This window comes from Meleagris gallopavo, chromosome 3 (genome assembly GCF_905368555.1).
Source record: "Meleagris gallopavo chromosome 3, MGAL_WU_HG_1.1, whole genome shotgun sequence".
NCBI classification, from domain to species: domain Eukaryota; kingdom Metazoa; phylum Chordata; class Aves; order Galliformes; family Phasianidae; genus Meleagris; species Meleagris gallopavo.
The window spans coordinates 5,847,291-5,858,552 of NC_139406.1; the positions used below are offsets into that span (position 1 = coordinate 5,847,291).

Consider the following 11,262-nt stretch of genomic DNA (forward strand, 5'->3'; position numbering starts at 1 on the left):
TCTACAAGTAATATAAGGCACGTTCAGAACAGTGAATTATGTTTATACATATACTGTGTGTATATAGTATAAAATGCTATAGAAGTGAGATACTCTTATGGTTCAACAGTAAGGCAAGTTATAAATCTGCATGTAAAATGGTTTCCATTAAGCTAGTGAACGAGCTGATGATTTTGTTAATTCTAAGTGACTGTGTTGCCACAGCTTCATAGATCCCAGCAGACTAAACATGAAACCTGCATTACATGGTAATTTATTGCTCCATTTATTTTAGAGTGTCAGAAAGATGAGTTGAGGAGAAATCTTGCTAAATCTCTTTAAAAAGACATATTTTAGAGTTAAGAAAGCTAAGATGACATCTGGGGTACAGGGAGCCCCATGTCCAGGGAGGAGGATGGTGCAGGAGGACCTAAGGGTTTTGCCTGCGTCCAATCCAGGCTTGCAGCATGCTTTCTTTTGATCCTTCTGACCCTTGGAGTAGATGTGGCTTATCTCCTTGCTGCCTCACGGCTAGATGCTTCTTTTGATCCTGTGCAAGGCAGGATGTTCAGCCCCTGAACCTTGCACTGCATACGTGTAGGAGAACTTCAAGCTGGGACTTGCCAAATCAACGCACCTGGATGGGTAGGACATGAAGCTGAGCTCTTGTCCCTCTGACAAGGGAAGACGAGAACAAGTCAAAGTTGTGCCTGAGAACGGGAAAATGAAACAGGCCGTGTGCCCACCAGAGGTGTGGTGGGAAGAGGGGAAAGTTAAGAAATATACAAGTTAAAATGGGACAAAATAAAATAGATTTTTAAGTTCTTGTTTATTAACTTACTGGAAACAGAAGAAAAAAAAAAAAACAACAAAGAACCAACACCACGGAGTAATTGTGCTAATGGATCATTTAATTACATTACACCAGTCTGTTTAATATTATCAAAATATTCATATTCAGATTTTTTTTTTTTTTTTTTAATTTTCACACAAAATCCCCAGATGCTGATATTCTTTTGGGTATTGGATACAGTATTAAGCAGCTTATTTGGCATGAAGCCCCACTGTTAGCTGATGCGTGGGAGCTCAGTACACTTACAGCACAGCCTTTAAGTCATATCCTTCCCTCTGTAATCATACCAAGTTAGGTTTTGAGGAATAATATGTTTTTCCCAACCCTAAGTTCTCCTTCCTGCAAGACTCCCCAGTGTTCTCTGCCCCAAAGGTTAGGAACATTCCACCACCATTGCAGGAGCTTGATTTCTTAGGAGTGATATATTTTGAAACTTAATGGAATGCTTGCAGAAAATTAAGTTAATACCTCTGCTCTTCCTTTTTTTAAGTGAATGAGTGAGAAACACAAATCTGGAATGACTCTAAAGAAAACCACTAGTAAGAGCCATGAGTCCGTGACCACCCAGTAGTGGAAACAGGGATGTGTGTGGGGTGAGGCTGTTTTAAATCTGGAACTGATTGCATTCACTTCAGCACTTCCCTGCATGCTTGTTTCTATTTGCAATTTTTAATTCAAAATTTTATTTTTAGCTGGGTGTATTTTAACGATTTAAATTAACAAACTGGATTGGCTTTCTAATTGCAAGCAATATTAGTTGTTAAACTATAAACTAAGTGCATCTAACTGCATCTAGAAGGAACTTAAAAAGAATTTAAAATAAAATAATGACATACCAACACACAAAAATACAGAGCCATGTAAACACTGATGAGAGTTTGGGGTTCTGGATGTAGATGTGAGCTGTTTTTATTAGATTATTGAAGGAGAATTTCAGGTTTCTGGGTGGCCTGTAGCAGATTGATGGCTTTTTATCTGCAGCCTGCTGCATTTGGCAAATGTGTAGATTGTACTCAGTTTTGTCCTTTTATAGAGGTTCCCCTACTTTATGCCATATTATTTTTTTGCTTTTTACTTCTTTCCAGGATTGTTTCCTCATTCATCCCTGGCACCGCTGCCGTCTTTCTTAACTAACAAAAAATTCCAGCTGAAGCACAAACAAAAGCTGAAGAAACAGAGGCCCCACATGGATAATCCCATAGATTATTCCATGATTAATTATCCCAGATTTATCAAATGTCACATCCAAATAAGGTCAAACATGTAATTGTAGCCTTCTACAAGACACACAGCCATTGCTTTGCACAAGCTTTGATTTTTGTCATGGGAAGCTTGTAGGGGCTTCCACTAGCGACAAAGAAAAACAACCAGAAGTAATGCTGATACATTTTGAGCTATATACTCAACACGTCAAGGAGATTGTTAGTGACTGACACCAATGATGTGCCATGGACGAAAAGATGTCTCTTTTGTGCCTGTCCTTTGCTTACACTCTTGTCGCATCCTATTCACCAACCTGGAGCAGTGATCCTCTTTTGTGTCGGATCAAAAATGCCTTTGCTATTGTAAGTGGATTGTGTATACTGCCATTTTGTTTTATTTTTCACAGTTAGGCTCATTTGTATTTTAATCACTCAAAAGAAAAAGCACGATAATCAGCAATGAAAAACATGTATCTGTATTTATTGGTTAATTGGATGAGTTTCATCTTTTTAATAGGTTCTGAGCCCTGAGTCGCAGAGGGAGACTCACAAATGCACTTCGTTTTCCCTGATTTCACATTTAGGTCTCTGCATTAGCTATAAATGTGTAAAACCACATGGAGGTAGTTCCTATTTACTACAGTGCTGAGGAGGCCCACAGCTCTTTTTTCTTCCACCATATGGCTGAAGTAACTTGCACACAAGCAATTTGTTCTGATTCAGCTGTTTCAGCAGGAAGGATTTGCAGAAGCAGGATTGGGAAATACGCAGGATTCTCTTTCACTTCTGTGACAAAAGTTGTATTTCTAAGTAGTCTCTGCTAGCCTTCCAAGAGCAGCCTGTAAAAGTTTAATTCTGTATCTTAAGTGTTGATAAGGCCTTTTTTCCTGTACTTAGGAACCAGTTCTGAAAGCATTTTCAGGTTTTTTAAAAAGTTTGTTCCTTGAGAAATTCTTTTGGATAAAAGTAAGAGTTTTGGACTATTTTTCTCTCAATAAATAGACTTAACATTTATTTATATAACGATACAGGGAGCAGAGAGTAGTGCTGAATATGCTACATCATCGATACCTTAAGAGGACCAGCTGTTGTGAAGATGTTATACAATGCACGTATGTTATTTGTAATACCTGAAGGTCCATTGTTTGCACATTGGGAAGGAAAGTGTGTATATCTACTTTTAAATTGTCATCTAATAATGGATAGGAAAAGCCTATAGATGAACATATACACTGTTTCCTGGTGGACACTATAGTATCACAAAATAAAAGCAACCAAATTTACTAAAATCTGAGAAGTAAAAGAAAAAAATGAAGAATGCCATTTAAAATAAGTATTAGTTGAGTAAAAGGTTAACGCTTAAGTACATGCATTAGCTAATATCTCTAACAAACCTATGAAACAGAAAAAACATGTGGTATAAAACAGCCTCATTAATCTGCACTGATGCTCTGATCATTTTAAAATAATAGCAGCTGAATGAATGTGATGTTGCTTGTGTTTAGGAAGGGGGAACACAACATCCAAAGGATATATAAAGTGTCTTGTGTTCATAATTTCAGATATTGCATGAGATAAATTCAGTGATGCCATTCAGCTCTGATACAGCATCCTATCAGCACTGCTATGGTTAAGAGCCTGTGAGAGAACAACCCTTTAATGTCATCAGCCCTCAAGTTTTCACTTTAATATTTAAGCTGTTTCTAATTGTGTTCAGCTAAAACTTGGCATACAATTTATGGGCTTGGATGCAATTTTCATTTTTGTAAGAAAGAAAAAGGGAGGAGAAAAGAGGCAGAATTTTAATCTGTTCTGTTCCCAGAGTTATCAAGTGGTAAACAAGGTGAAACTTTCAATGTTGTAGTCACTTTTCCCAAATTTGTCCAAGCGTGAATTTCCTACTCTAAATATAATGTAATATGCAGTGTAATGTAGTACATACATGTGCATATATAGCCAAGAACTAATCAAAACACTGAACTCTGAACCTTCTGCAACAAACCAAATTAAGATCTTGGTTTCGGGAGTGGCTGGGGGTGAGGGATGTAATGACCAGAGAAGGGGCTCTCTATGTGTTTCAGGAAATTGCATTAGCCTTCATCAACACCAGAAAACTAAAATGAAAAGTCAGTCTCAGAACCAACACCTAATGTGGGTTTCAGGAAAGCTCCAAAACGAGTGAGTGGATATGCCCCATCCTGTATTTCACTCATTCCTGATCCCCCCAGGGCTTGCCCCCTGCTTGCACTGCTGCCAGAGCCAGCTGGCTTCCTGCACCCTTTCATCAGCAAAGATTGCAAGATAGATACTCCAGCCTTGCAGAGCTTTGGGCAAATAAAGCACATCTGCCTATTCCCAAAGAGATGATGGAACTGAAGGGAAAAATCTTGGGAGAAATGGTGTTTGTGGTTGATACATCTGCAGCTAGCTCCATCGAGTTGGAAAGAGGAGAGAAATGCTCCTTCCTCCCCTCTCCCCACCCACAGCTATGATAGTTGGTGGAGAAACATCTTCTGCCATCTACAGTTTGCCTTTTGCTTAGGAAGACGTGGTGCTCGACAGACCCCTGTTGGAGGAACATCCACCCAGCTTGTCGTGAGGACAAATAGAGACGAGGGAAACTGGAGCTCAGCAGGAGAAGAGAACCATGACCAGTTACAGAAAGAGTTTCCCCCTCTTTCCCCATCTTTTGTCTGGGGGGGCCTCTAAGCATCAGAGATTTCTGATGCTGGCTCTGAGAAGAACCAACAGACACTGCATGAGGTTTATTAAGTCGACACCATGATCCAGCAAATCCATAAAGGCGGGAAAACTGACACCGGTGGCTTTTTGGAGTTTGCCTCGATATCATGCTTCTTCCCAGCTTCTATCATATCATCGCAATATGAAAGCATGTTCTTGAGCAGCAAGTGTGTGGTGCTGTGGAGAGACAGCCAGCAGCTGAGGAGGGCAGTTGATAAAATGCAAAGGAGAGGAAAGAGGGCCGGAATCTCTGCACCAGACGTCTGTGCTGATTTTGCTGACTGCGGGAATAGTGGCCTTAGGGGCATTTAATAAAAAATTGTTAAAGAAGAGACAGGGATGTGGCTGTTTTACTCATCCATTAACTGGATATGTATGAGAACAGACATTTCTCTCCCTAAAGCAATACAGCAGTGGACAAGCAGTCTTTGCATGGGTGCTCTGCTCTCTGCTGTGCAGGAGAATTGCTCCTTAAAGATGCAACACAGCTTTTGCCATCTTTATGGTTTTGTTTGTTTGTTTGTTGGTACAAATTGCTTTCTTACAGCAGAATTCTGTATTACGTCCACTGTAAAGCTGATATAATTTTGCACAAGAAGAGCTATAACAAGGAATACCAACTTGGTATATAATGCTTGCTTGCTTACTTGACTTTACAAGTACTTTATAATGAATTTATAAAGCACCTCACTGAAGTGCACAGTCTGCAATAGTAACAGTGAGAACCAGTTAAATTCGGACCTGTGCAAATATGCCTTGTCTCCATTGAGATCAGTGAAAGTTGACTTGTCCTACAGTTCTTTCTATAACCATTGGGTAGTTGATTTATAACAATTTAGGACACGGCTACTCTACCTTGACGTATCCTTTAGGTAGGCAGACACGTGGTGAAGTTTTTCAAGAGCATGCACGACATCCTCAATTCTCAAAGTCCCCAGTGGAGGTGAGGCACTGCCTCCTGCTGATTCAGAACTCTGATCATTTCCCATATCTGCCCACTTTACAGCTCCGCCCTCCATCTTCCCAGAGGGATGAGTAAGCAAATGTTCCCAGTGAACTTAGTTGGGAGCCACAAAGAAGCATGAAAATCAGCCTAGGTAACGAGATGCCTGGATGAGACTGCAGAAACTAGTTCTTGCTAATTAACCTTTGCAATTCAGAGGTGTTCACCCAATTGCTTTCCCTCTCCAGCAGTGAGTATGTAGTTTCTTTTTTTCTAACCAAAACCCATCAACCCTCTTGTAGACACCTTCTTTACAAGCAATACTTTAGAACGAATTTACATAACTCCTATTAAAGGTGTTTTCATCAACTAAATGTTACCATATGGACTGTTTTATGGTAGGAAGAAAATCACTTCTGTTTTGAAAATGGAGAAGGAAGGGAGGAAGGGAGAAGAAACCGCTGAAGACCTACAGGTCCTGATGCAAATGGTGTATATCACCCCAAAATAATGTGCAAGGGTACGAGACAACAGGCGCTCTGTCTAGCCCAATTTTTGTATTCAAGGTCATCCTTCTGGCTCTACCTTAGAAACTGGCCTTATTCTATAGAGGACATTGAATGATAACACTGCAAGTCAGCTGACTGCTGTGTCACAGAGCTGCTGCTTTCTACATTATCGCAACTGCCAGAGCTCTTAGTGCTGCAGTTTTCTAGTCGCAGTGCGGCAAAGCAGACGCATAGACCCAGGCACAAAGCAGCATAGATTTTTTATTCTCATCTCTTTTTTTTTGTCCGAGAGACGTTTTCCTGGTGTTAGCACAGGAGCAGACACAGCCTGGATATGCTAGCTCCAGCCTGGCAGCACTTTCGGCTGAGCAGGGACTGCGTGGAGCTTGGTGCCCACGCTGCCGCGGAGGAAGAACGCTGCTCTCCCACTCTGTGCCGTGACGATACACCTGCAGCCACAGGACCGCGGAGATGGCGGCACTTGTCTCCGTTTGCCTGACTGGGGCCTTTGCAGGTGCTCCTCTTCTGAAGCTGTGCTGGCGTTCCCGGGCCGTACAGATGGGTAATATAATTTGCTGCAGTTTCTTACATCAATGTAGCAAAGCTCAAGCGAGCAACCAGACTCTGACCTAAATCAGTCCCAGTTCTTCGGGATACAGGGCAGCAGGCGACTGGCAGTGATACAACCAGCCATCAAGTGGAGAGGCTCTGGGACTGCAATCTGTATGGGTTGGAGTCTGTGAGAATGAAACAGTTCCCGTTATCCGGTCGCTTCTCCTTCTAATAATACAATTGCTACAACTGCTACTACTACTGCATCTGTTTTTTCTTGCCTGAAAGAAGCTACTCCTCGCGCTCTCTCCGCGTGGGTATTTGCGTAGATTAGTCTGTCGGTAATGCAGCCCTTATCTGCTTCTGCTGGAAACCAGGGCACGAAGTCAGCCTGCCTTAACAGTTGTTTCTTTCTGCGTGATGCTATGCAGCTAGAATGGGTTACGCTGACAACAAAGGAGCCAGCACAAAGCATCACTTTATTTGCTGGACTGCTACAGGAACCCGACTCATCTTTGCTACGAAGCCCTGTTCTCTTCCCTTTTTGGTGTTTTTTTTTTTTTTTTCTTTTCCCTTTTTTTTTTGCAATTCATCTAATTGAAGAGCCTAACAGACACCATCGTGGATGTGGGTTTTAATGATTTGGAAAAGACAGCCTGTGGAGACTGCGATTGGAGACTGCAACACGCTTAGGTTATTGCCAATTTGAAATACTTGGTTTGTGAAGCACAGCCCTAAGGGACAAGCGCAGTAACTGAGAGAGAGATCGTAGATAAAGAAATAAAAATGACAAGCATAATGGAGGCTCTGCAAGAAACTGTCAGGGAATCAGTTCATGGATGGCAATTTCACCAGTCTGAATCTGAATAATTCATAGATTGAAATTACCCTGCTTTCACCTTTCCATTTAAACTGGCACGATCTGAATCTCTAATAAATTTTCAAGATAAAGTAAAATGCCAATTTGAATCTGAAGAGCTTTTAAAACCAGATGCTACACCCCGTGTCTTTCGATACCTTTCACAATTATCCTGTGAGAGCCGCACTTCATCACGAAGCACCATTACCAGTGAAAATTACGGTGATTACAATAGCAACAATAGAATACCGTCAAATGATCTCCAATTTACCTAATTTACCAAGGTTGACTGTGTGCCCATTGTGCTACACTACGTCTGGCATTGGATCAATATCACAGAGGAAGAAAAATGCCTCAGTGTATGCTTCCTTTTGGTGCCGTTAACTTTGACAGCACAGGAAAATCTATCTCCCGTTAAATGTTTTTACAGCCCATCTGCATGCCTGCCGTAGGATCTGATTGATTCTCCATCATTTTCTTTACTTCTGAGTATTGAATGTTATTGCCTTACTAATTTGTTTGTAACGTGTACTCCTGCACAAAGACTGCAGCAAATGAGTAACAGCACAGCGACTGCACTGCTGCAGCAGTAGCACTGCTCTCTCTCACAGGGGAAGCCAAAATGAGTTCGGTGCCTTATGTGAATAATCACTCGTGTCCGGGTTATAAATGCTTCCAAGCATCACTCATCTTGGTTGCACAACGTGAGAAATGTGTGCAAAAGTCGTGGTCAAGGGAAATGGTTATGTGTAATCCTAACAAGATTTTTTCCCTTATCCAGCAATCAGTGTGAGGCTGTGAGAGATGGGCTGCGACTCTTTCTGTAAACATGTGTGCACACACCGCATGCACGTACATAGGAGGTAAGGATAGTATGCGTTGTGATTATGTGCTGATCAGTGAAAGCAACAAACAGGCACAGTGTTTTGCCACAATCTGCTCAGTTGTAACAAATCCCACTTTTGGAGTGTATATTTTCCATAGGACAATGCGTGACTTCTGGAACAGTAAGTACCATTTATGCAGCATGTCGGTGCCTATAGCAGTGCCACGGAATGGGATTTTAAACATAGTTTGACTACAGTGTGGATAAGTAAGAAACATGCACAGAAGGCTACAACAGGCATTCCTCCTGGAGAAGACTGTGTCTGTTGTCTGTATGTGTGTGAGTTGTACACATCAATCTTGTTTTTTCTTTTATGACCAGATTTACTCTGCCTCCACGGAGTATTTGCTAAGGAAGGTAAGCAATATTTCTTCTTACTTGTATGACTGTGCTGTATTTCTTTGGGAAAAATGCATGTTTATAGCACATAGTTATATAATACTGAGTGATTTCATGTCATCTAATTAGGTATTTCAGTATCTGTTCACATTAGATCTGGACAAGAAAGTCTATCTAATTCTTTTTTTCTTTTTTTTTTTAATTCAAAAAACACTTATGGAATTGCTGCACAAAATAATTCGTTTCTTACTCAGCTTTGACTGTAACATTATTAAATAAGAGCCTATTTTATGTAAATAATAATGTTATTTAAGCTTATGGATTGCAGATATTCTGTCTTTTACAGCACTGTTTATTGCATTTCTAAATTTCCTGTACATGAGTGAATCCAGAGGTATAAGAGGCAGGAGGTTTTTCTACAGCTTGAGCTGTGATAACAAAGGAACTTGAAAGGGCACAAAATTTGATTACAGGAAATATCTTGAATTTTAGATTATTAATTAAGGTGATTTAACAGACAGTTTTTCTTAGCATACTTTCAAGTTACTACTCTATCTGGAACTAAGTAGTCCATTCAGTCCCATATTTACGTTCTTCATATTCCCATGGTATCCACAACTTAACAAAGAAAAATTCTTGCACAGAGCAAAGACTGAAACTCTGGTGAAAGTGTAAAACCAACGTTATGTTCCTGTGGTAATAAACCCAAAAGATTCAGACCAAATTTTTCAGAATGTAACTAGATGTTTTGGCTTAGTTGTTTCATGATGAGTATTTTATGGTTTTGTGTACACAAATATAACGTACACTGGTGTAACTGCTATAGGATCACGCAGACAAGACTTTGAGTGCAAAGTTCTGCTATTGCTTATGTGATTATAATTATTACCATATTCACGTAGCCTCATATGCTGTTATGCTGTTTTGACATTAGGGTCTGTTAACCATTTTGTTTCTATAGAATCCTTAAGTTCAGATTTTTTTACCAGTCTTGTCTGCTGTGACAGTCAGCAGAAAGTGGCTTGTCATGGGGTGCTGGATGTCCTCATTAGCAGCTGCATAGCAGAACTAACACAGAGTTTAAATGCTCTTGAAGCCTCCATCTCAGGGCCTGATACCAATTGTACTCTGATTCACTTCGGAATCTCCTAACTCACTCTGTATTACTGAATTCTTAGTGTGCCAATGGCTTTCTCCCACTGCTTCACACTGGCCTCATTCTTTCAAAACATGCAGTGCTGGCCAAGTCTGTTGCTGTCTGTCAGTGTAAATGCCCAGAGGATGTATGAGAGTGCCCTCAGAGGTGAGGTCAGCTGTGAGGTCACTCTGTTCCAAAGTACTCTGAAAAAGGTGGGGAACCTCAGCAAGTAAGCGCTGCATTTTGGGCTGGTGGATGTTCCAAAGAAGACAATCTGCACAATCTAACGAGGATAAAAACATTAAAAAGTTTTCAACCATGGAAGTCACAAAGTGAGTATTTGTGATATAAACCCATAAAAAGCCATAAAAAAACCCATGTAACATAGCCAACTGCATCATGAATGCATTTCCTGACACGTCTATAGCTAATTGGGTGCAGCTACAGCTGAAGGGCTTAAGCTGTATCATTCATTGTCTGTGGTGAAATAAATGGCAGAACCTACAATATTAAACTTCTAACACAAAGCCAATAATTTTAACAACTGTGATTCAACAGTTGATCTACATGATATTGCAAGATGTATTAGTCTGATTTTGTGCTTATATTTTTATATGTTTTATATGTCTATAAATTATTCTGCAAAATTAGGGCCGAACCAGTTCTTCAGAAGAGTTTCCAATCAAACAGAATTATTCACTTGAATAAAATTCCTTCAGTGTGTTCTGCTGGACTCACACCCTCACCTACATCTAGACACTGATCATTGTTCAGTCACACACATGAAAAATCTGTTGGAGCCCATTCTTCTACCAATAAGTTCATGGCAAGACTCCATGTGCCACTGACATTAAAAAAAAAAAAAAGTGTTAATTTGTTTTCTTCTTGTTTTACTATAAGAGTCTAGTCCAGTATTTCTGACATAATACTGGAACAAAGATGTGTTCTATTCACTAGGTCACTTGATAGGTTTACTCACAAATGGAAAGGACCTTCTTGACTGTAGTTTTGCTGATAATATTTGTGCTCACTAGGTCAGCAATGCTGCATTCTTATTAGCTACTTTAAAACATATAAGTTCTGATCTGTAACGGTTGCATCTGCTTGGACAAAAGCCCTGAGAGAAGGAGAGCCCACCATGTTTTCTTTGCTTTCCATCTTACAGTTTCTTTGAATTAATTGTAGCTGTCTATGGAGATGCGATCCCCTGAGAATACAGAGAGATGCATTATTGACAGCTATGTACAAAGCTTCTCCAGA

General features: G+C 40.3%; 1 long non-coding RNA gene across 2 annotated transcripts; it reads left to right on the top strand.

Moving 5' to 3' along the window:
* Positions 1–7,744: 7,744 nt before the first annotated feature.
* On the top strand, positions 7,745–10,506 carry LOC146544574 (uncharacterized). Of its 2 annotated transcripts, none has more exons than XR_014882248.1 (3): positions 7,745–7,998; positions 8,421–8,502; positions 8,847–9,776. It is a non-coding gene; the product is annotated as an uncharacterized LOC146544574 (long non-coding RNA). The 2 variants fall into 2 exon arrangements; XR_014882247.1 differs by lacking the exon at positions 7,745–7,998 and adding an exon at positions 10,101–10,506 and having other exon boundaries at positions 8,188–8,502; positions 8,847–8,882.
* Positions 10,507–11,262: the final 756 nt, after the last annotated feature.